The 26,359-nt window shown below is 52.4% G+C and overlaps 1 pseudogene; it reads right to left on the bottom strand.

Moving 5' to 3' along the window:
- Positions 1-1,329: 1,329 nt before the first annotated feature.
- On the bottom strand, positions 1,330-24,973 carry LOC124965325 (polycomb group RING finger protein 3-like; annotated as a pseudogene).
- Positions 24,974-26,359: the final 1,386 nt, after the last annotated feature.

The raw sequence follows: 26,359 nt of genomic DNA, 5'->3' as shown, positions 1-26,359 counted from the left end.
AGCAGAAGAGAACAAGCAGAACTGGATGCCAACAATCCCAGCACAGCTTTCAAGGTGACCAAGGAAACCCCAGGCCTTGGTGAGGCCTCCTGGCAACACGGCCTTGGACAGACTCCCGTGTACCCAGCAAGAACTGGTGGGCGCTGCCAGGCAGGGACCATAAGGCTAGGGTCATGCTTGCCTCACAAGGGCTGAGGAAGGGGTCCCAGAAATACCAGAACTCCTGTGCTCAAGTTCCAGGACCATGGGGCTGCTGCAGGTGGTGCCTGAGGCGCCAGGTGCTCCTCTGCTGGGTATGGGGGCACAAGAGTCCATGCCGGCAGAACTCATCCCCTAATTCAACAGCAATACCACCCCTGGGGAGTCGAGGGCTGGCACAGAGCACACTGTCTGCTACTGGGAGACATGTGCTTGGTGGAGCTGAAGCCCCCTGGTCCTGGTCTGCCTGCCCTGCCCCAGCACTTTCCTGAGAGGAGGGTGGCAAAGCACAGAGGCCGCCATCCACGGGAGGGAGAGCCTGGAGCTGGCACCCCAGCTCCTCATTGGTCAGACAAGCCCCTGACCACCATGCCCTCCTTAGCACAGAAACGGGGAGGACAATGTAGGAAACTAAATGGCAGCACCAGACTATCCATGCCCTTTTGGATAAATGCAATTTTTTAAACAAGAATGGTCTTTGAGCCAGCACTGAGCTGGCCGAGCTGCCCCTGGTCCACCCTGCCAGTGCACCAGAGCCATGGTGTGGAACCTGGTGACATGGGTTCGGCCTGCCTACAGCATGGATGCGTGCCTGTGCTGGGCTGCCAGGATGGGTGAACACCAGCGCTCACTCAGTACCAAGGAAAACCTCTTTTGGTATGCTTTAAATTTAATCTTTATATATCTTCTAAGTCTTCAGGAAGCTAAAGGCAACATAAATATTTACCATGAAAAGACTTTTTCAATAACTTAGGAAGGACTCAATAAAAGTACAATAGGTTTGAGGCTTATTAAGAAACCAATCCGTGAACTAAACTGAAACAAACTCAGATTCCTGAGACCTGGAAAGCGAGCAAAGTCTGTGGGACAGTGACCTGGAGCCAGTGCTGCACCTGCTGCCCGAGGGCAGGTGGTGGGTGAGCATGTGCTGCTGCACAGAACTGCAAGTGTTCTGTCCTCTGTGAATGGTGCTGGTAGTATCTGGTAGGCAGTAGGTTCTCTTGTACAAAGTTATAAATACTCTCTATTCAGAAGTCTGGTCCACCTGGCACCCACAGACAAGTTCCGCTGCGCAGGTGCTGTGCACAGCCACATGGCCCTGGGATGCAGGGTCAGTCTGCAGAGCCAGGCTCACGGAAAATACATCTTGTGTCTGTAGTGTAGCAGGAGAGGCACCTTCTGTAAGAAAAAGACACAGGCTCAGCAGATTGCCAGGACCAGCAGACACGCTGCCTCCTGGGAAGACAGGAGCTGAGCCCCATGCTGGCTGGAAGACCCGCAGTGCCACCCTTGACTCTCCTGGTCTAGGGCCACGCGGTGCTGCAGGGCTGCTGGGAGACAGCCCCAGGGACCACCTTTGCAGTGCTCAGGTCCTACACCTGGGCCAGGCTGCTAGCTCTTCCACCGGCTGCCCCGCCATCCATGCCGGCTCTGGTCTCTGCTACTCTGGTTCTCACTCCTTTGGCCATGTGAGACCTGCCTGGGGGGGCGCTGACCTGCCATTCAGCCCCACCACCTCCCACCCCTTCTGCCCAGAATGGGGTTCCACTACAGTACCCTGCTTCAGGAAGCCACTGAAGGTTCACATGTTTGCTGACCATGGTAGTCACTGATTCCTGCTCCTAACCAGAAGTGGGACACTGAAGACCCCCACCTGAGGGGACCCAGCCAGGTTGAGAGCCCAGGAAGAGGAGAGTTACATGGCAGGTTCTCAGGGTAAGTTCTCACCTTGAACCTCCACCGCGTGACCATCATGAACTTGAGGGTGTGGTCCTTGCCCAGGATCTCCTGGTTCACAAGATGTCCAGTTGGTGGGGGAGGGGCTTACATTAGAGACTTACTGACTGGTGGTTAAGGCCCTGCTGACCCGTGTGGAGACCTGTGCCATCACCAGCAGGAGAGAACACACTCCTCAACATCTATGGCAACCCTGGGCACCGTGGGAGGGCCTGCCTCCCTTGCCCACTCGCTGCTGCCCCATCAGAATAGAAATCCAAGGAAGCAAAGGCAAGGTATCAATCACTCCTGCAGGGCAGACCTACCCACATGAGCCTGGGGCTCAGCCACAGGGGGCCCTGTGGACAAGGCCTAGCAGCCGTTCCAGCCCCCAAAGTCACATATACTATGTCCTGCCCAGGCTCATGGCTTCTTGGATGAGCGCTGGAGGGCTTGCATTGTCCCCTTCTCCTGGGGCCACTGTCCCCAGCTTGTGGGCCAGGAGCCACACTACCCATGTTCCTGCCTCCATGTCCTGAGGGGCAGGACATGGACCGGCTCCTGAGCTGCCAGTCACAAGGACCTCAAAGGTCAGAAATGGTTTGTTCAGCAGCAGGGATGGCACCAAGGTACCTGGACAGTGGGAGGGCAACTGCTGGGCCCAGTGGACACTGCACACTGGGAATGGCCTCATCTGCTACACTCTACCAGCCAGTTGCTTTCACAGACAAGCCCTGCCTGTCAGTCCCCTCCCCTCTGTTCTGTCCTCCCCTGCAGTGAAGGACAGGGCCCCCAGGCTTCTCCCTGAAGAGACTGTTTTAGAGCCTTTTAAAGTTCCAATCACACTGGTAGGAGAGTGCCCGCCCAGCCCACCCAGGCCAGACACCCATGTCCACACCCCAGGTGCCTTTGTTTGGTGCATGAACTGTACCCACATTGCCTGCTGTCTGTAAGAAACTGGCCGGATGCTATCCAGCCTCCCCACCACCAAGGCCGCATGGGCTGCTCCTGGTGCAGTGTGGCTCACAGTGTGAGATTTCTACTGGACTTCCCTGACTGCAAGCAGTGGTGACCCCAGTGGGCACTCCAACTGCTCTGCGCACTCCACAAGCCCCACACAATGGCTGCTGTCCTCTGTGAGGTGTGGGTGTCCTGTGCCTCTCGTCTTCCACACGCAGGTCCCTCTGTCCTGCGCAGTGTTTGTGAAGGTGGCAGTGTCCTTTAAGAGGCTGCAGGGTCCCGGAGCTCTGGGACCAAAGCAGATATCTCACAGCCTCCTACTGCTCCCAAGGACAGCTCCTTGTGCCAGGGAGAGTAGCCACCCCAGGCTTCCTCCCCCAGTGCACTCGTGCTACTTCTAACAAGCTCTGCCTCCCCCTTCACAGGATCCAAAGCCCCATCACCCATTCTAGGCCGGCCATCAGTGGGCCAAACCACAGCCCTTCCGTGTTTTCTCCTCTGCCTTCTTCCCACCACAAGCCACATCTGGACATGGTTTTCCTATGGGTCCCAGGTGTCTGGCATGTATCGCATGTCCTATGGGGCTTCTCAGGCCCAGGACTGGGATCCTCCCTGGCCTCGCCAAGACCTGGCTCTGGGGCCTTGTGGCAGAGCTCTGCAGCCACACTGTGGACCTGGGTGCCACAGGACTGCGTTACTGCAGAGGCCCTTGGGGCCTCTTAGACAGTCTCTGCAGCTGTGCACATAACCAGATGGGAAATCCACAGAGCAGGAGCCTTACACAGGGTGAGGCTGCATTCATGAGGTCCTCTGGGCCCTGAGAGCAGAAGAGAGAAGAGAGCAGCCTGTCCTGAACCCCCGAGCTGCCCTGAGGTTAGGTCCCCACAAGGGACTGAGGGGACACAAGTCTGCGAGTCTGTGTCTCACCTTCCATCACCTCATTCTCACACAGGGCTCTTTTATTATTGGATTTAGGATCCAGGCAGATAATCCAGGATTATTTTACCTCAAGATCCCTAATGTGATTACATCTGCAAAGTCCTGCTTTCCAAATAAGGCGCATCCTCATGTTCTGGCCAGGCCAAGGTTCACCTGCCAGGCTGTGTCCACACACAGCTCTCCCTGGCCACCTGGGTCCTCTGCAACACCCAGCCCTTCTCTCTCACACCACTTGACACCAGCCTCTCTGGCTCCCATGCCTGTTCCCCAGAGCCCATTTTTCACCCAGCCTGAGGGATCTGTAAAGCTATACCACAGGCCAAGGAGCCTGTCTGGGGCTCTGCAGAGATGACTCCTGCTGACCATCTGCACCTCCACGTGGAGGGTCACTGGTCAACACGGTGCCCCATGCCCAGGCTCCCAGATAGACCAGCCTTACTACCATCACATCCTCCAAGACAGCATATCCCCCAACCAGCCATAAAGGATGGGAAATCAAGGAGCAGGACGCGTCTCCAACCTACACTCAGAACCTGTCCCTTCTGTCCACAGTCTTTGTTGCATTTCCTGTGGACTACCTGGCAGGGTAGGAGAAACAAGTAAGAATTTTTGTTTTTGATTAAAATTTCTGAAGTTGTGGGAAAACAAAGCAAAATAAAACAAACTGAAGCACTTTAGAAGGATCTCTAACAACTGAGAAATGACGCCTTATCGCTCTGCTTGCGAATCAGTAGTTACCTCATTGAAGGAGGAAAGGTTGAGCTTTTTGGCGATGAACTTCTTCAGATGTAAGGCTGTGGCCTGGGCTGAGCAGCAGATCCACTTCCATTTCAGGCCCCACACTTTGTTGCTGTTGCATTCCAAGCAGATGCTCACCTGGAGAGAGGGGAGGTCAGTGGTTGGTCAGCTGGTCGGCTGGTCAGCATGTCACTGCTCTGCAGGCCTCCACTGGAGGCCCTGCCCAATACCTAGGACCTGGGCCTTTGATCTAAAGCTGCTTTGTGTCAACACTGTAGTTCCACCTCAGCACACACTCTCTCCAAACCTGCATGGTGTCAGCGTGCCTCTGCAGCCAGTCCACTCCATCCTGTCCTGACTTCTGGTAGGTGGCACTCGGGAGCCCCAGGCCCTCTGGGTGTCATGCCTACCCTGTCCTGTCATCTGGCACATGGGCATCCTGAGGAATCCTGGTAGGGTGGCAGGAGCATTCAGAGAGGCTGGGAAGGATGTTGTAGGGGTGTGTCCTGAAGAATGGAGCAGACATGGAGACTAGAGTGGCCTTGGAGGAAAGGTCTCCAGTGGATTCATGGTGTGGCTGTGCAGTGCTCTGGAGGAACAGCAGCTCCCAGGGGTGAGGGTGGAGGTCGTGTAGCATCCTAATGCTGGACACCACAAGGCAAAGGCAATCCGCCCTATCCCAGGACTGCTGAGGAAGCCCACCATCCACAGGAGGTGGGGATTGAGCACCCAGAACTGACTTAGGCCTCTTAAAATTCAGATAAATAGAATCAATGACACACACATGACTAATGTGGCAAGAGGTGCAAAAGGGAGGGTTAAAAGTGTGAGACGCCGGCGTAACGTCAACGAGCAAACTATCAAGCGAGAGACATGCCAGTCTTGGTATGGAGAGGTTAACCTCTGAGAATTCTCTGGAGGAAGCTCATCACAAGAAGCATGGAGACAAGGCACCAGCTCAAGAAGTGAAGGCAGCAGAGCACAAGAGAGGCGAGCCAGATGGACAGATGTGTCCAGCTAGTGTGCAGCAGCTGTGGGGCTTTGGACGCTGGAGAGGAGTTCCAAATGGTGAGGCACAGTGGTTCTCACAGAACCAAACAGATAAGTAACAGAAAGTGCTGGGGTGGTAGCACCCCCATAATCCCAGTGACTCAGGAGGCTGAGGTAGGAGGATCACAATTCCAGCCTCAGTAACTTAGTGAAACCCTGACTTGAAATAAAAAATGCTTTAAATAGGGTTGAGGGTGAGTCTGGTAGAGCACTGTGGGTTCAATCTCAGTAAAAAAAACAAGACAAAACAAAACGAGAATGACACAAAGCCAGTAGCAAGCAACTGTGAAAAACAGAGCCCAGGGAGGAAGAGAGATGGAGGAGGAGAGGCCTGTATGGGTAGTGGACAGCTGCAGAGCAACGCTAATCCTGGACCTTCAGAACACATTCACTTGAGCAATCTGTGGCCACTAGGCGAGCAGAAGCAGAACTTATAACCAACAAGCAGCAGACAGATTAAGGAAAACTTAGCAATTCTCTGCCACCAACATCATCTTGTGCCAGAAAGGGGGAAGCGGAGAAAAACAGGGAATGCAGAGTCACAGAGACCCACTCACACTCACCAGTGGTCACAGGGAAGCAAGTGCCAGTTAAAGAAAACTTGCAATTTGACTTTAAAATCCCTATCAGCAGCAGCTATGGAAAGCATCACACTTTAGATATTTAAAAACTAACTCCCGCTAAGGTCAACCAAAACAAAGCTGGTCTAGCTAGACTCACTCGACACACAAGTTTAAAAAGAGGTGAAGGGGGCCATCTGAACCCACTTGCACCAGCAGCTGACACAGCAACAGACTGGGAGCACAACATGTGGACATGCCCAAGCGCAGCAGCAGGTTGGGGGTACCCTCCCTGGTGTGGGGTCAGCTGTGCCCAGCTGTCTGCTCCAGCCACAGCACTGGTGAGGAAGTCGGCCTTGTGCCGGCCTGAGAGTTCAGTTCTGCGCAAGACAGAGGGCAGGCCTGGACCACTGAGGGGCCTGCATCAGAAGCCCTCTCCTCACTAGGTGCTGCTGCCCAGACTGTGAAGCATGTGTAGGTGCTGAGGCCACGAGGCAGAGGGTGTGCTTGGCTGCAGGATGAGTACAGCAAGGCCCAGATCAGCGAGGTCTTGAATCTAAAATAGCGTCCCCCACCCCTCCCAGTGTGCCCAGCCGAGGCAGTGGCTAAGTTTAGAAGTGGTACTCAGTCATCAAGTCAGGCTGTCCCATCTGCTCACTTCCACAAATTCCACCAGAATCTGCAAACAGAAACCTGTGTAAGCTCCCCAGGCCTCCTGAGCAGCTCTGACCAAGGCAGACTACTGCCAGAGGGCCCCGAGGCTCACTGACCACAGGGGCCCAAGGATGAGCACTCTTCCATCAGAACTCTGCCTTTTCCCAGCAAAAATGTGCAAAGACAGGGCTGGGGTTGTGGCTTGGTGGTAGAGCGTTTGACTTGCATGTGTGAGGCACTGGGTTCGATTGTTAGCACCACATATAGATAAATAAATAAAGATTCATCAACAACTAATGAAAATATTTTTAAAAAATCTAAAGACACTCAATTCCCTCTGATAAAGGTTCCAAGGACTTGCTCAGGGAACCTGGCAGCTGATTCCCAAAGCTATGAGGAACAGCAAAGGGTCATTTACTCAAGACAATCTTTTCTTTCTCCCCCTCCTCTTTGGTACTATGTACCCATTGAACCCAGGGGCACTTAATCACTGAGCCACATTCCAGACCTTCTTATTTTCATTTAGAGACAGGGATTTGCCAAGTTGCTTAAGGCCTTGCTGAGGCTGGCCTGGAACTTGCAATCCTTCTATCTCAGCCTCCTGAGTTGCTGGGATGATGGATGCACCATCTCACCCAGTTCTTAAGACAATCTTGAGAAGATTTTCCTAACACATCACAGCTCAGCTCATTTTTTAAATAATTACACATGAAGCAGGGTGGTTTACATGGGACTTGTTGGGCAGAACAGACCTGTGTGTGGAGGTTGTAGATCTCCTTTTGGAGAGCCCTGTAAAAACTTGTGATGAATACACAGACCGATTCACAATGGCCAACTGCATCTCCTTCCACAAAGTCAGCTATGGGGGTCCACAACCTGACCACACAAAGCAAACTTTGCATTGAAGAGAGCCTTTTTAACAAATGGTGCTGAGAAAACTGGTTATCCACATGTAGAAGACAAGACCCTTTTTTCTCACCCTGAACAAAAATCAACTCAAAATGGATCAAAAAACCTAAGAGACCAAAACTCCTGGAAGAAAACAGCATCAATACTCCAGCTTTTAGGTATAGGCAAGGACTTTCTCAACAGGACCCCTAAAGCTCAGGAAATAAAGCCAAGAGTTAATAAATGGAACAGCATCAAATTAAAAAGCATCTGCAAAGCCAAGGAAACAATTAGGAATGTGAAGAGAGAACCAAAAGAATGGGAGAAAATTTTTGCTAGCTACTCTTCTTACAGAGGATTAATATCCAGAATATACAAAGAGCTCAAAAAAGTTACCACCAAAACAATGAATAACCCAATCAATAACAAATGGGCAAATGAACTAAACAGACACTTCTCAAAAGAAGAAATACAGTCAACAAACACATGAAAAATGTTCAACATTGTTAGCAATTAAGGAAATGCAAATCAAAACTACACTGAGATTTCATATCACACCAGTCAGAGTGGCAGTCATCAAGAATACAAACAACAATCTGGAGAGGATGTGGGGGAAAAGGGACGCTTTTACACTGTTGGTGGGATTGTAAGTTAGTACCACCGCTATGGAATTCAGTGAGGTTCCTCAGGAGACTTGTCATGCAACCACTGCATGACCCAACCACACCACTCAGCGGTGCTTACCCTGAAGAATTATAGTCACCTTACTGCAGTGATACAAGCACACCCATGTTTACAGCAGCACAATTCACAGTTGCCAAATTCATCAATCAGCAGACGAGTGGATGAAGAAAAGGTGGTATGTATATGCAGATAAGTTTTATTCATCAATAAAGAAAAATGAGATTTTGTCATATACAGGAAAATGAATAGAACTAGAGACCATCATGTTATGTGAAACAGCCAAACTCAGAAGGCTAAGGGTTGTGCATTCTCTCTCACATGCCAAAGATAGAGAGGAAAACAAAGTGGGGGAGATCTCATGAAAATCAAGGAGAGATCAGTGAGGAGAGAGACCAAGTGGTGGGAGGTGGAAGGCAGGGGGACAATGCTGGGGAGTGACAATGGCCAAATCGTACTGTTACATTGTGTTACATGCATGTACAAATATGTAACAACAAATCCCATCAATATGTACAAAGGTGCACCAATAAACAATGTGCAAAGAGAACAAAACTTTAAAATATATTTATAAGAAAATGTAGGTCAATGTACTTATGTGGAAGAGGTTCTTAAGATACTGAAGAAAATAGTAATAAGCTAAAGTTGTGTCAAATTATAAAATCATGAGTGAGGATGGGCCAACAAGACAGCAGACAGCACAGGATGTAGGGCACTCTGGGGGGTCCCCAGGACAAGTGCATCTGCAGCATTTCGGGGAAGGTTGCCCAGGACACAAGCACCTGCAGCACCCCTGGGCGGGTCCCCCAGGGTATGGACACTTACAGCACACCTGGGGCAGGTCCCCACTGCACGACAGGCCACAAGACACACAGCACAATGGGCAAGAGCACACACAGGCACATGGCCAGAGAAGGCACCACTGCTGGGGAAGAAGCAGAGGGCAGCGGGCTCCTGAAGTGCTGTGTCTGAATGTGCGGTGCCCAGAGCTCCTCCCAGACACGCAGGAGAATCCACAGGGTAATGGCTGCATCAGGAAGGAGCTGTGTGAGTGGGGACTGCAGGTGGGGGTGGCATGGCTTGGGACTCTGGGACAGGCCACACCCCTTCACACTGCTGCCCTGCCACTGAGAATGGAACCCCCGTGCCCATCTGCCAAGAGGTGCAACCTCACCTCAGGCCACAGTCAAGGAGTCACCCAACCCAGGACAGAACCTCTGGAACCAAGAGCCCAAATAATATGTTCTGCCTCCAAGCTATTCTTGGGCATTTGAATCACAATGACTAACGCAGAATAAAACATGCATTGTCAAGCACACATGCACAGTAGTCAGGACTGGCATGCTGCCCCAGGATATATGGAGAAATAGAGTGAGAACACCAGTGTGTGGGGCCCCTGTGTGCAGAGCTGCAGGCTCTGCCAGGCAGCACACAGCAATCTTCAGCAGGCCAACAGTGGAAAACTCAAGCTGAAAAACCAAAGTCAAGTGGAGAACACTAGGTACATACCAACACCATCCATAGCACCTCACGTCCAGACGCATGACTACGTGGTCCAGGTGCAGTGCTGCAGGGGACAGGGCCTTGAGACAGGGGCCTCATCCGAGGGACCCTCTAAGCTCACTCTCAGATGGTGCCTGCCACTGACTCAGGACCAGACACCAGCATGGACTGGGGCCACACCAAGGTGACCTGTGCTCTGGGGTCCAGGCTGCGATCAGAGCTGCCATCATCACATCCCAAGCACCTGCAGACCTGTCCCTGCTTCTGTAGGGCCCCCGGAGTGTCACTAGAGTGCAGATGTGGGTAAAGAAACATCAAAGGTCCCAGTGCTCTGACCTGAGCCATGGTTCAGTGGCCCTGTGCTCTGCTGTGGTGAGCCAACTCCTCCGGTGCCAAGGCCCTGAGCTGAGTCTGAACATGTGTCACCTGGGGGCTGCCTGGCAGATGGTTCACCCCTCCCAGCTGCTGGGACCACAACAAGGGGTGGCTGGGCACTGTCCCTGACAGCACCTTTCCCTCCAGGGATGTCGAGTGAGCCCTCTTTGATTGTGGACAGTACCCTGCAACTATGCATTCCCACATGTGAGCTCATCACCCAGAGCAAAATCAGTTCTAAGCATCTCCAGGTGACTGTGTGAGGCTCTGAGAGAACCGCCACAGGCCGGGCGCCATTCGCTCTCACACCTCCTGGTCTCTCCCCAGCGTGGCCAAGGCCTGCAGACCCACTGAACAGTAGCCTGTGATAGTCCCTGGCCCTTGTTTTATGAGATGATGGCACTGCTTGACCAGGAAGCACAGAGACTGCAAGAGTTTGCAGAGGGAGTACACGTGAGGGAGTGCCATCAGCAGGGCCAGGAGCTTGGTCTGGCTCCCTGGTCCCCCAGTCACGTTACTGCCCCCCACCGCAGGTACCCTCAACAGCACACCTGACTGGCTGGCCAGCAGGAAGCATCTGAGGGGATGGTGCACAGAGAAGCCTGCCTTCACCTGGGGCCCATCTGCTCGTCGCTCCAGTGGTAGTCATCATCCTCCTCCTGCTTCTCCTCTGCAGTGGCCTTGTGTACACTGTGGTCTGCTTTGGTCTCACCTGTCACACAAATGGAAAATGTGGAGATTTGGGGACTCCCTCCCCTGAACCCCAGAGGCCCACTACAAGCCTGAGTGGTGGGAACCCAGGGAGTGCTAACTGGACGGTGAAGGCCGAGGTATGCTCCTCCCATCCCCAGGCACACTCCGGACTGCCCTCTGTGCCTCTCTGAGACTGGTCCCTGTCCTGAGCAAAGGCCTGCTGAGAGACCAGTTCTGCCAGGCTGCAGGGCTCCTGAGGCTGCCCTGAGGCAGGGGCATGTCTGAGAGCTCAGAGCGACCAAGAGCAGAGGAGCAGCAACACTGACCCCAGCCACCTGGTGCTCACTACAGCATTGCCTAGTCCAGAGCTTGCCCCAGAGCCCACGCAGTTTTAGGGCCAGACTCCGGCCGCCTCCCTGGCCTGGGTTACTCCTGAGGACCGGGCAGCTGGCTCTCTGTGTGGTGGTGGCCAGTTCTTCCCATCTGTCTTCTGGTCAGGTGTGCACAGGGTGGTCCAGAGATTCCTCAGGAACTTGTGTGCTCCACCAGAAAAATACCAGGCCTCAAAGATTTGAACTACTTACAGTATGCACAGACTAAGATACCATTTACTTCACACCAAAACCAAATGTTATTTGGCATTTTATGGTAAGACAAGCCAAGTCCCAAACCTTAGGATGTCTGCCTTCAAACTTCTTCCTTAGGCTCTCCGCCCTCTGACAGTGATCTTCAGGCATTTTCTGGTACCTCCAGCTCTCTGACCCACAACCAGTGGCTTTCTCACAGGGTGGTGAAGCCACTTAGATCTGCACAGAGGCCTACCACACCCTGGGTATGTGCAGGCCATGGAGCCACTCACCACTGCGGGGATCCAAGTGCTGTCTCCCTTGATGTCGCTTGTCATTTCCAGGCCCAGCTTGTGGTAGAATTCCCTCTGCTTCCTCATTTCTGCTATTAAATGTTCAGCCTTCAGTCTTCAGTAGGAAGGGATTAAGCAAGCCTGTGCAGATGGTGCACAAGGAAGCGCAGATTTGGGTTATGAACCCTGAAAGCTGCTGTTGCCATGAAAGCAGCAAGTGAAGCATGAACTCCCCTGCCCGTGTGGTGGCAGGCAGGAACCAGGGCAAGGCCCAGCCACACAAGACCCTGGTGTAACAGAGAGTTTCCTGAGCACTGTGACCCCGACCCCCTTAGCTGCCCATGACATCACAGAGTGCCAAGAGTGCTAATGGAGGTGACTTTGGTGACTCTTAGATGTCACCACCTGTGCACTGACAGCTCAGCAATTCGGACGTGCTGTCTGGTGCCCCATCACCACTGCCCCACAGGCAGTGCAAGGGGGCTCTCATGGACTGAGGGTGGACTGTGCCAGGAAGAAAAGGACCAGGGCAGCCTGGCCTGGAGTCTCCTGGATGCTGACAACATCCACCCGGCACTGTGCCAAGAATGTACCCTGGTGTCAGTGTCCAAGAGAACAGGGCAAGAATCGGAGGAAACCCTCCCCAGAGAGGAATTCCCCCCAAAGACAGGCATACAGTCCACATCCCATACCTTTGACTGATCTGCCAGGCCGCTGGCTGACAGGAGACTCAGCATGCAGCTCCTTCACTGGGACTGACAGCCTGAACACAGCCACCAACCTGCGCCCTCCACTGGACAGCAGGCCAGGCTGGCACCTTTGTTCCAGGGAACCATCAGTTCCCTGATACTTGGTGACTTAGCAAATGCCCCACCCATTTGACTAATGCTCAGACCCAGGGAAGAGCAAGGGGCTGGTCACCACTCAGGACACACAGGGAGCCAGGAAATTTAAATGAGTGCTCAGACCAAGACCCATTACGCATCTCTGTGAAAACTACTTTGTGAAGCTGACCCAGAAGTGCTTCATTGAATTTTTTATCTGCATGTGTGTTTTTTCTTACAGATGGTGAGCCCCAAGAGCATCTGAGAAAAGTCCTGGGTGTGTCCATCCCTACGTGGCTGTTCTGAAAAGACCCAAGGAAAGCAGACCCACAGCTGAGCATTGCAGGAGCTGCGGACACTGCCAGGGGGAGGGAACTGGCCAGGGTCAGTCCAGAAAGAGGTGTCCCCTCACCGTACCCAGGTGCCCCAGACAGAGGTGCCGCACCTCCTGTGCAACACGACAGCCTGGCAAGCCCAGGGGACATGGGACATGTAGGGGAAGCCACTCGGGTTGGATTCCTTGGCTTATGCTACTTCTTTACTTCTAACCCATGAGAATGCACAAGAATGAAATAAGGGCCCCCAATGCCAGGTCTCTATTCAGAAATGTTAGATGGGGATCATTTTTGGCACTGTATGCCTAAAATACTTTGAAATTTAACAATGACACAGAAACCCTACTCTTGGTCACCTATTCCCAAAGAACCAGGTAAATGAGAAAATCCAACTCCAGCTACCCACTGAAGTCCTGTTTGTAATGCTGGGCTATAAGAACTGCCTGGGTGCTGCGGGTCCACGGCAGGGCTGGCCCTTCAGACAGTCCCCAGCAGCGCACCAGCACCTACGACTTGGCAGTTGCTCCAGCAGAAGCCGGAGCACTGGGCCTGCAACCATCACAGCCACAGCAAGGGAACCCCACACACGTGCTGCCCTTTGCCCAGCAGCCATCCACCGGAGACCTCATAGTTGTCTGATGGTGACACACACCACAACACAGGCTTGCACCACCAATGGGCCAGACTTCACCTGGGTGATGCCCCATTAAGGAATGAAAATAGGAAGCAGCAATGTCAAGACCCGTGACCACTCCCAGGAAAGCCTCTGGTCACCTGGGCTGCCTGACAGGAGCCCCTGGGCCCATGGTGGGTGCCAACCCAGGTGTGGGAGGCTGAGCCTGTAGACAAGGGTAAGCCCCCAGCATGTGCACCAGTCTATCTGACACCACGGCCAAGCTGGAGTGCCGCCCAGGGCCAGAGCTCTCCCTGGGAAAGACAGAGGGCAGGGTGGGGTGGGCAGAACTGAGGCTCTGCACACCTCGGGTAAAGATGATGAACAAATCCCCACGAGTTTTTATTGATGAAATCCAAAATACTGTGACCGCCACCAAGGGCAGTTTTCTAAAGTGAGAATGGAGTCCCTCTGGGGTGACACTGCTCACCTGGAGTCTGGACCGATGCCTGCAGGCCCCATTCTCATCTGCCACGAGGCCTGTGTGTCTGGCCTGTGCTGCGAGCCTCCCTGTGTGCAGAGAGGCAAGCGCAAAAGCCTGCCCCTGTGCTGGCCTTCACCATGCCCGAGCCAAACCACTGGCTGAGGTTCAGGTGTGAGCTCCTCCACAGGCTGAGGCTGGACACAGGGAAGCTTCCTCTGAACTTTCATCCAGGCCCTAGACAGTGCTGGGCCGGCAGCTGCCATGAGTTTGGATAATGAGGGTCCTGCTTCTCTGTGGTGTGACAAGTGATACACAAAGGCCCAGTACTTGAGTCTTGGTCTCCAAAAGGGCACTTTGGGGAGGTGGTGAATGAAGAGGCAGAGCCTTGCCGGAGACCCTCCAAGAGCCCCAAGTGAGCAGCTCTGCTCTGGTCACACTCCGCCAGATTGTGCCACCTCCCCGCAGGCCTGAGGTGATGGGATCAAGTCATGACTGGGACCTTCAAAACCAGGAGCCAAACCAGTGCTTTCTCTATGCCAGCTGATGGGGCTGAGTTCCCACACTCCAGGAGGGTGTGGCTCTGCTCTGTGGCACCAGACTGGACAGAAAGAAGCCACAGGTCTTCCACAAGAGCCATTCCAAAGCCATTCAGAGTCTGGTGGCTCTGAGCAGAGATGATCTTGGCCCTCAGGTCAAAGCCAGTCCAGAGGCACAGGTGGCTCTGCCAAGTCACGGAACCCTGTGGTGGGCAAGAGCAGCATGCAGCTTTACCCCCCACGAAGTTCAAAGAGCAGAGGTGGCTCTGGCCCAGGAGCGAAGAGTGCTGCAGTGACAGCGCTTGGGCCAAGAGCCATGCAAGTCACCCACAGATATCTGGCCTGAGGCATTGGCGACCCTGGCTGACACACAGGGCTACTCACTGTTCACACTCACTGACCACCACTCACTGTTCACACTCATGGCTCACTTCACATTCCTCACACCTTCACACTCACCCTCACACCTTCACATTCACATCTTCACACCCACTCCTCACATGTTCACACTCCTCACATGTTCACACTCCTCACATGTTCATACCTACTCTCACACTCACTCCTCACCTCTTCGCACACATTCCTCACACCTTCACACTCATTCCTCACACTCCAATGGCCACATCTCTGAACAAATGCCTTGTGAGTGGTGCCACCTTGCCAAGGGAAGGCAACTGGAGCTGCCTTTTCCTCTCATTTTGGATGGTGCTACTGCTGCTATCCCCAGCTGTCCCCAGGCTGCCCCCAGCGTGCAGACCTGGAGGCAGGGGCTCGCTGTCAGGGAGATCTCTCCAGGGCTGTGTCATGCATGGCAAATGCAGCTCCAAATAGCAGACAGCCAGTCAGTCCTCACTCCGGCCTCACCATTGTGTCCACTTCCATGAAGTGGTTCTGCTTTCTGAGCTGATCTACTCTGTGAGCCCTCAGATAGGGTGGGAGGAGCGTGGTCAGGGTGCAGGAGGGCAGTCAGTCACGGGTCCTCATTTTTCCTTCCTCTTCTTGGACATGTGGGGTGGCATGACAGCCTTGATCAGCACTGGTGAAGATGCTTGAGGGCTGTCACTCCATAGGTGTGATGATGAGTGTGCAGAATGCTGCCTGCATCTCAGAGCAATGAGCACATGACTGCTGGTCTGTGGCAGGCACCTACCCGCCACTGGCCAGGAGGCAGACAAGACACCAGGCACAGCCACATCACTGATGCACTACAACCCTCAAGCCATGATGCTGGAGGATAAGACACTCTGCACTCAGGTGCCATGAAGGCAGTGGGTCAGGCATGGGGCATGGGATGTAGCCACTGTGCCAGCCAGGGCACAGGACACAAGATGGAATCAGACATAGGCACCACATACCCTGCAGTTCCCCATCCACAATGGCACCAAGAGGTACTTTGGCCCCTCTGCAGGCAAATGCCTGGTTTCAGAGCAAAGGATGAGAAGCAGGTAGGTGTTGCTGCTGAGTGTGGGACAACTCTCCAGGCCCCAGGTGTATGGGAGGGAAAGCAGGGAGGTGGCATCAGGTGTGAAAGATTGACAACCTGATTAGCTCAGAGAAGAGGCCTTGCCTCTGAGGAGACAGGTTTAAATACCACAGAGCTGAAGAGAAACAACTAACCACTAAATGGATTCTGGCCTCTCACATGCAAAGCAACAGGAGAACCCAGGAGTTATCTGGCGTGTTATGGATGTGACAGTGACTTAAAAGCCAGTGCTGCACCCTCGTGGGCACAAGGCACAACTATTTGGAGACTCTGACCTGAGAACGAGGCTTATGGATATTGTCACAACTAGAGAAGCAAAATGACCTGCAACCCACCTCCACTGCGAATGCAGCGAATTGCCAAGTTAAAGGTGAGACTCACCCAAGGACTCACCCGAAAAATCTTGAGAAAGACATCTGACCCACAGGAAATGCACAGGTTGAAGAATGCTTAGGGTCCCACTGGAATAAGGGCTAAGCCCAGATGTGTGAGTCTCCTGCTCAGGACATGAAGGTCAGAACCTGACTCTCCAACTCTGGCTTTTCCAACTTCCAAGTGGGGCCAATGGTGGTCATGGGATGGGGCTCTGTGTGGTGTGGAAGATGCAGTGCCCAGGAGTGAGCAGGCATTCAGGTCATCTGGCCTCCTACACCACAACTCTCCTCCAGGCAGCAGCCCAAAAACAGTAGTTCAGATGTACCCAGCACCTGGCACCAGCCTGAGGCCTTAGATGTATGCCCACCCATGGTGAGAATCCTGGGAAACCCCAACACCTCCTACCCTGGAAGCACTGGCCACCAAGGCCACCAGGGCTGTCACAGAGACCCTGGCCCAATGTGAGATGCCTGCTGGTCATAGAAGAGCTTCAAAAGGACAGTAACAGCAAAGCACAGATGGCAGGACTGGGTGGAGTGTTGGGAAAGAGGACGGACTCAGCATCTGTCCTGCCTGCCCTACAAACAGCATTTCAGGGAACTTGAGCAGCAGTGTGTCTCTGTCAACAACTTCCAGCCAGGAGAAGAAGGAAATAGCAGGACCAGTACAGCATCGCCACTGCCTGCCAGGAACCAAGGACATGGTGGATCCCTCACCTCCAGGGCCAGACAGCAACTGCTCAGGTGGAGCCAGAGCCATCAGCCAGACCTGGACCCACTGTCAGTTCCACCAACCCAGGAGGCAGGTCCTCTTCAAGTCGAGACATGAGATACCCCAGGGATGATAAGTGCAAAGGGACACCAAGGAGGCTGTGGGTCAGTCCCAAGCACAGGCCCTATGTGCATCCTGCCAGAAACATAAGCAAAAAGGCAGCATATTCACAGGACAACCAGAGACATTACATGAGTGACATTTGGCAGGAAGCAATCCCCACACCTTTCCCACTGGTCACGTGGGCACTGGGCTATGCAATTTGAAGAGCCACAAGCTCAATACCAGTAAGATGGGGCAGGTGGCACAGGAGCCCACCAGAGCTGCTGACTCGGTTTGGCACACAGTTCCTAGTGAGCTTGCATGGAAGCAGCTCAAATGCTATTGCAAACACATCTTCAAGTCTTGGCATCTGACTTGGAGGTATTTTTGCCTTTTCCCAGGACTGAGAAAGTCCACATGCCCCAGAAAGCGAGTGGAGAGTTCAGCAGGAGTCAGGAGCAGGGGACACAAGATGGGATGCCACATCATTCTGTGCACTTGCCCCTCATCCAAGGGCCAATCCCCTAACCTGGCCACAGCACAGGAGACTCACCTTCCTGGAGGCCTGGCACCAACTTGTAAATGATGTCCTGCATGGTCCTCTCATGGCAGCAGAGAGAGCAGAGAGGGAACAGGGGGATGCTACCTCTGGCTCTCCCAGTGTCCATGTGGTCAGCACAGAGGTTTTCATAGTATTTTCCTTCAGTTTGCACATGAACGTGTCTGTGCTACCAAAAGTTCTCAACAACTTGGACAGGGCAGCATTCAGTTTGGTTCCAGCTGCTCATGAGCATTTCAAGCAATGATGGCAGATGAGAAGGTCACCCCATGAATGCCTGTCCTACTGGACCTGGGGCAACTCACGGGGCAGCTCTGGCTCACCAACACCTGCTCCTACCCTCCCACCTGGGGCCCCAGCTCCATGAGGTCAGGGCTGAAGTCTGTCTGATCTACTGGAAGGATTCTGGTGTGGAAGAAAAGAGGATATCAAACATGGTACTTTTCCTGTTTGCTATTTTTTAAATAGAAACTCTATGTTCAAAAAATTGTTTTCTTTTTCAGGTCAAAAACTGTCACAGAATTGTTAGTTTTCAGGCCAATTTTAATTTCCAAACATGATTTCCATAGAAACAAAACCCTTATGTACCAAATTAGTGGTATGTAAACAACTGACAAATTATTACTTTTATAAAATTCACAGAAATCCAGTCATCCAGGGACAGCTGCATGCTGTTCATGAAGAAGGCGGTACACCCGAGAAGCAGGACGGAGGGTGAAGGACCGTGTAGGCTCCCAGGCACTCCTCACCCCACGACCTGAGCAGGACACTTGTGTTCATCAGGCCTTCAGCACAGGCAATGCCATGGACACCTCCTGGTACAATCCTCTCTCACCAGAGCACATCCAACCCAAGCACACTGGGCCACGATGCCTGCCACCAAGCTCTACATCTGGGTCCCTCACAGTGCCAGGCTTCACCCACCTGTTGGAAGTTGCAGGGACTTTTCCTCAGAGCAGGTGCCAAGCACATGGGCAGGACGGCAAGGGAAGCTTCTCATGTGGCAGCCCCTTGAATGCAGTCCCTTCTCTGCCAGGCTGAGAGGTGCACCCTCTCCCCTCATCACATACTCCATGGCCCCTGCCAGATGCTGGAGCCCAGCACCTGCCCAGGGTGTCTGCCAGCCCTGTCCACCCTAAACCCTGGAACACAAATTCTGAGGCCAAGAAGACTCCGCCACACCTGGCCTCTGTGTAATGACACCAGCTCCTGGGCCACCTGCCCCACCCTGCAGGACTGTCTGGGAAAGTGAGGAGGGTGTGGAGGCTGCCATCAGACTATGAAGGACGGAGGAGCTGAGTGCCCAGAGGCCAGGGGCCCTCCAAAGAGGAGGGTTTCCACCCAGCTCATAGCCATGAGAAGAGCTGCAAAGAGGGGCAAGGAACAGCCCTCTGGACCCAAGCCCAGTCCCCCAAGGTTCCTGCCCGTCTCCTGCACCTGGCCAGCTCCAGTCCCAGCCTCACCCTCATACTCTCCCTATCAGCATGACAGCCTGGGTCTGTCCTCCAGGTAGCCAGCACCAGGGCTCTCACACCTACCTCAGGTTTGCGGAACTGTACCCCAGACAGAAAGCAGATGCAGAGCCACCAGTGATCACCCCACAGAGGATGTCTCCCAGAGTGGAACAAGCAAAGTAAGATACTACAGGAAGAGAGGTGTGGACCACCAGTAGACACCCAAAGGGCTGCAGGACCATGCAGGGCTGCCTGGAGGCTGGTGGGGCCTCTGAGGACTGGTATCTTTCCTGTGTTGCATACTGTACAACTTTAAACAACACAAACACAAACACTTGTCTTCAGACTTCTTTTTGCTCCCTCAGGTGGCAAGGGGGCACTGTGTTCCTCCAGTGGCCCTCCAGATCTGAAACTTCACCTGGCCAACCCCTCACCTCATGGCCCCATCCCAGCCAAGGGTCAAGTTATTTCCACAAAAAGGTGGGTCTTGGGACTGACTTGCACTTTAAATCTAACTTTAGCTCCTCGGTTAAAACTCGTGAAACCCCACGAGGCCTAGAGGTCTCTCCAGCAACCAAGGCAAGTGTTGCTGGATGTTCCTGCCCTGGTCACTACATGGCCTGACATTTGGGCACCTGCAGGGATGTGCAGATGCCTGTGGTTCCTCATTCCCATTCTGCCCGGTGTGGCATGCACTCACCCAATGTACTGCAGTGGGTGACTCTGGTGGATCACAATCGTGCAGGTGGGGCAGGGGTTGTTCTCCTCCAGGTACTTCACCAGGCAGCTCCTGCAGACTGTCCACAGTGCACTCAATGAGAAAGTCCTAATGAAACCTCTTTCACATGGTTATATTTTGTCTATTCCTGATTTATGTCAAGTAGAGCAGGTCAGGTTGGTTGCACTGTGAACTGGCAAACTGGGCTGGTCACCCTGAGGGTGGCAAGCATAAGAGAGTGACAGGGAGCAAGGGAGAGCTCCAGGAGCTGCTAAGTTCAGCCATCAAATGAGCTCCAGTGAAAAGTTGGAAGTTGCTGGCTACTTCTCTCAGGAAGGTAAAAGGAGAGCTGCTACACACTAGGCACTAAGAGTCAATGACATTAAATCTCAGGGATGCTAACACTAAGATCTGAGATCCACTTGTCCTCAAAACTCAGAGCTGCTAATACCAAGGGAGATGCACTTTGCTTTATTGCTCTCTGCATTGGGCCAAGAACCCTCCATTGATTAGTAAGAGAGATTTTTAAGGGACACAGATCATGAAGGGATGCACAGAGAAGATCCCCTAAACCAAAGAAGGCCATTGGAATGGGGGTGATGAGTTGGGTTCTGGGAGCTTTTGGTCTGTTTTCTCCCAGGATCAGTGGAAGGACCAGTCTAAATTTGGAGGCAAGACCCAGTGAATGGACACCTGTGTGTCCTGGGGCTTGGCATCTCCAGTTACCTCCTCCTCTAAGTTCTTACTGTATGGAGTTGCAGATACACATGGCAGAAGGCAGCAGCCTGAGAAGATTTTTCTACAAAACTGCCACTAACACAAGGTCATCAAGGTACAACTTCCCACCAGGCTTGAACATCCCATTCCCTCACATCTCACTACATTCCCTATGCTCTCTCCCTGCCCATTTTTTACACTCCCAATACCCTCCCCCTTTCCCTTCCCTTTCCTGAGTACTAGTAGTAACTGTCCTGAGTGAGGAGGGCCCTTTGGCCCTTGGGGCACAGAATGCAGTGAGGGTGAAATATTGCCCAGACTCCATTGGAAGAGCAGCCACCTCAGAGACCACACAGCCCAACAACTCCACTGTCCTCATTGCCTCTTCCTCTTCTGGTTGCCTGATGACTTGCACTTTCTTTTCTGAGGCAGTGAGCTTCCAAACAGTCTCAGAGTCAGATCTTGACCTCCAGAGATCTGGAGGGTAGGCATGGAATGGGGCATATTTTCCACACAACTAAACATCCAGTGACAGCTTGCTTCCTGGATTGGCAGCTCATGGGGGTAGGGCCTGAGGGGTTCCATGCAAGTTCCCTGGCTCTGGGACAGTCCCTAGGGAAGCAGATGGTGCTGAAGGGGAATGGGGACTGAAGCCTCCTCTGGACAGCTGGGTTGTGGGGTGCTTGATGTTCTGAGCAGAGGGTTTCTATGTGAGGTCCCTTTCTCTGGGACAGTGCCCAGGGCAGGAGATGGTGCTGGGAGGCTAGGAGCAAGTCCAGGCTTTGGAGGTCATCATCCATACTTCAGGTACCAGATGTCCTACGTGACCCCCCAAAGAAGGGCGTCTTCTAGGACCCACTACACCTTTGTTCCTCAAGTTCAAAGAGGAGGATCTGAGGTTCTAGGGAGAGCAGATGAACTGGATGGTCCTCAATAAGAGAGATCCGTGATAATTCAGGAGGATAGCAGTGTCCTTTGGTCCCAGTAACTCTGAGTCTATGACCCTGTACTGTTTCAAGTCCTGGGAAGCCTAGGAAGCCACCTCTTGGAGCCAGTTCTCCATGCTGATCCCTTGATCGGTGTGATGGTTATATTTCTCTGCACCTTGGTTGGCAGCTGCCTCAGAAGTTCTTGAGTCCTGTTGGGACACACCATGACCTTGGGACAGCTGCATACCACTTGTCTCATTCCAGGGCAGGAATTACTTCTCCATCAGCTGCAGCGGGAGATGGGTGCTGGCTACTTCTTCATCATGCATGATGAGGGCCAGAGGGACTCAGGACAAGTACACTTGAATGGGAGTTGGTAGCTGGAGGTGTCACCCATCTTAGTCTTAGAGGGACAGACTGAAGCTCTGCTGGCCACCCTCCTGGGCTTCCTCTCAGCTTGATCCACTGAACGCATATCTGACTGGCCTGTCTCCTTCCTCTCTTTCTCCACTTACATCCTCTATCCTGGAGCAGTCTCACTCAAGGAGCCATGTATCACAGGCAGGATAGGAAAAATAAAGTCCCCATGGGCCATGTGAATAGGGCCCTGTACATGCCTCATCTACCTGCTATCTCTCATCCCCCTGCCCACTTGTGGTCACTCCCTTTCCTGCCTACCTGTGTCCCTTTGTCTCCTTATCTACCACATACCCCTCTCTGCTTGATCCACTTGATGTCCTTCCTGAAGTCCTTGTGTCTCTACCTCTGCTTTTCTACCTGGTGAACTTCTCTCCCTTGTCTAGATTTTGTTTCTTCCCAACCCTTGGTATTGTAGTTTCCCTGCACTTATTTTACTGGTGTCCCTGCATCTCTTATATAACTGGTGTACCACCTGCTCCTGGTCTACTGGGAGACACTCCTTCCCCTCTCTACCTGGTCAGGGGTGAGGCTTTCCTCCTTCTCCAGCTCTTTCATTAGGTCCAATATATTAATTTATGGTTTGGAGGAAAGCAATTCCTCCAGGAATTGTGGTGAATCATGGACTCCACCCAGGAAGAGAAGGAAGAGAATGTGAGTGACCTTGGGAGGAAATGACCCAAAGTCAAAAAGACTCCCAGGACAAATAGGAAGTAGTGATGTCCCCATCCTGGTCTGCACCATGATGAGGTTGTTAAATCCTGACCACCAGCTACACATGATTACAAGTGTGTGAACACACACACACACACACACACACACACACACACAATGCTGATAATCTAAGGTATGAAACTCAGTTCTACAGGTTGTGAAACTTTGTAGACATAATGATTGTTGGCAAAGTTCTGATAATAGTAGCTCAGTAGACTTTCATCTGAATATAAATCATCCTCTATTGAGTTTTGATCCAGTCCATCCTCCCCCAAGTTTGCAGCAGGTTCTCCTGTGGGCAAGTAGGAGGGATCCCATGTGGCAAAGTTGGTAGGCCTGACTAGCTCATCCATGATGTCCATGTACCCTTGGATAACTTCAGGTGCTCTCTCCTTGTGTACCTTGCTTCCTGTCACCTTGGGTTTCACTGCTAATGAGTTGGCATGCCGTGTCTTAAGGGTAGTCTTTCTGGAGGTGCACGCTAGGACAAAGAGGACCAGAATAGCACATGGAAGTGGTATCCAAGTTCATCCCAACACTTGGTAGAAGGCAGGGTTCAGGGGACCTAACCTAGCCAAGCATAAGAACAACCTGACCTGAGAACACACGGGATGTGACAGACACCAAGTGCAATATCTAGGACAGTCACCTGGGATGACATTTGGAGCCACTAATATTTCAAACAATCTGCCCACCCATAACCAAGTCCCAGGCAGATTGTATGTTGGTTCTTAGGACAGGCAAGGAGAAAAAGGAGTTCTCAAGTTGACCCAGTCAATATGCAGTTCTAAACAAAGGGTGGGAGGGACCTCAGGTGCTAGTGGGCTATTCTTCTTGCACGACCTAATCCCCTACAGTGAAGGAAAAGTTCTTATTTGGTACAAAAACCTGCCTTGGCCCTTGACATCCCTTGGACACTATAATGGGTTTCTGTGGGAATGTCGGGACCCCACCTGGCTATTGGACAGTCTGAGGGGCTGGGGACCTTGGAAGGTCCACCCACTGTGGTACAGGAGGAAACTGGCACTAGTAGACTCCTGACAACTGCATCTTTGGATCTTCCATCTCCTCTGTGGTCTCAGACTCCACAAACCTTGGTAGGATTTGGGTAAGGGAGACCCAGTCTGAGCTGAGAAATAGGTCAGACATACCAGGCAGGTGCTAGTCCAATTCCAGGCAGGAGCTGGTGGCAGGGATGTGGAGTTGCGTTGTGCAGTGGTCTGGGCCAGTCCCAGGAGGGAGCTGCTCCTAAGGGAGAATAATAGTTCTGGAAACACTCTGCATCAACCAACACCTGAAGGGAATCAGATCTGAGGGACCCAGCAGGACCCCTATGTGATCCTTGTTCTAGGTCTCTCCTGTCCCTGCCAGGAATCACACAGATCAGATAACTGCCAGAAGCTGGTCAGAGGTGTGATTTATATCAGGGAACACCCGGGGTCCTGGCCCAATACAGGGATACTGAGATTAGGACTGTGATCCCTGGAAGGATCACCTTGGAGACAGAGGCACAGGAGAGGAAAGTGAATGTGAAACAGAACATTGGGTTGCTTCCAACGAGGGCTGTTTCTTTTTTTCTTTTCACTTATTAGAATGGCAGGGATTACATCGAACAAAGGTGATAAAAGACAAGAGATGTGTCTTTAGGGCTTCTGAAGTGCTGGATTCCCCTGACCACACACTTCCCACTGCCACCCTCATCTGGAACATCAGGTTCAAGTAGTGGCCATTTTCATAACCTCAGGTAGTCCCCACTCTGTAAAGTGGTGCCAGATCCCAGGCAGGTGGCCTGTGTGAGGCTAGTGAAACTTTTCCCCTCTGAAGAGTCAAAAAGAAGAAGGCCACCTTGTGACTGGACTGGTTATTCCTCCCCATCCTCCCCCTGAACCTCGAGGCAGAGCAGGAATCAGGAACATTGAGACTGAAGTTTCTGAGATTGTTGCAGAGAGAATGTCCAGTCCTCCAGCTAGAGGGAGCTGCTATTTGGAGAACTAGATGCCTCAAAGCAAAGTGGTAGGTGACAGGCCCTACCAGACCCTGCTGTGCAGATTCATGATCCCCCGACACTTGGGTCTGGGCTCTGACACCTGACTCACTTTTCTATGTTCTCATAGAAGATCATGCAGTCAAAGTGGCTTGTGATCTGCCATTCTTTCAAACCCTTCCACAGGCCCTCTTCCATGGTCATGGTAGGCTCCAGTCAGGACAGGAACCAAATCACTGGGCTAGAATTTATCAAGATGAGTCAGGGTCCAAAGGTCACCCTCTGTTCTCAGCTTACTTGGACCCTTACACCCTCCTACCTTTGTTACATCTGCCCCATCATGTTCAAGTCAAAAGTATTGGCACTGGGGCTGGGACAATGTAATTTATACCAAACATTAACACCAAGGTCTCATTGGCCCATTTGATTTTACTTAGATTCCTCAGTGGTGTGGGTTATTATATGGTGAATTTTTTTATCCTTCAAAATTCACCTGTTGAAGTCTCTATACCACCACCACCAAAGGACACTGAAGCACTCTGTTTGAGGAATCTCTGAGTGTGGGAAATGTTCTGAATGTGAGGGGGCTCTGCTGGCCACCTTTCTGACCCATGTTTCCCAGCCACAAACACACCAGGGAAGTTAGCTCCTGCTGCCACATTCTAGGGAAAGCAGACAGCACTGAATGGTTACCCTGGGAGATAGGTGCAGTCACATGTGGTGCCAGAGACAGCTCCATGAACTGCTGGTTGTCAGCACAGGGGCAGATGGAAGAAAGGGCAGGCCTCTGATGGGAAACATGGGGGTACCAGGATTGAAGTTCCTGCCTTGTGAATGTGATACAGATGCTGTGGATGCAAAGCAAAGGGGAGAATGGAGGAGGGGAAATGGCAGCAGGAGTGAGGCCCCAGTTTCTTGGTCACTGGGAATCAGACTGGGAACAGTAACTCAGGGCCCTGTGAGTTGGGAAGTTGTGCAGTTTTCAAATGTCCCTGAGTGAATTCTATGCTATGCTCCTACCCAGGTAAAACATGTTTCCAGTGCATGGAGATGCCCTGAACACTGTCTGTTGACCGTGACACCTCAGCTCTCCCTATCTATTAATTGCCCCTTGTGCATCCTTTGTAGACACTCCATTGACCTCCTGGGTGACTCTCTAGAAGTGGTACAATTTGACTCAGCTTAGGGGCACCGTCCTTCTCCTCAGACTGAACAACAGGAAAGGAACCTGCTCCAGGGCAGTGCCAGGAGCTGCAAGGTCTTTTGTGAAGGTGACAGGTTCCAAAGATTTTTGCCCCATCATCTCCTCAGATTTCCTTTTGCTAATGTTCCTTGCAAAGAATTCTGTTTCTTTCCTATGTTTGCACAAACAAACAAAAGCATCTGAATAAACTCTCTCCCTGGCTAGAGGCTTAGGAACCCTGAAGTTTACCCAGGAGCACATCCCACCCAGCATGTGGATTCTTTGTCTAGCACATTTTTTTAGTTATTGATGGATCTTTATCTCTTATTTATTTGTATGTTGTCCTGAGACATAAACCCACTGCCTCACGCATGCTAGGCAATCACTCTACCACTTAACTACAATCT

Source organism: Sciurus carolinensis, chromosome 15, assembly GCF_902686445.1.
Source record: "Sciurus carolinensis chromosome 15, mSciCar1.2, whole genome shotgun sequence".
NCBI lineage: Eukaryota > Metazoa > Chordata > Mammalia > Rodentia > Sciuridae > Sciurus > Sciurus carolinensis.
The sequence above is the reverse complement of the archived record's forward strand: the minus strand, read 5'-3'. Positions and strand labels throughout refer to the sequence as shown.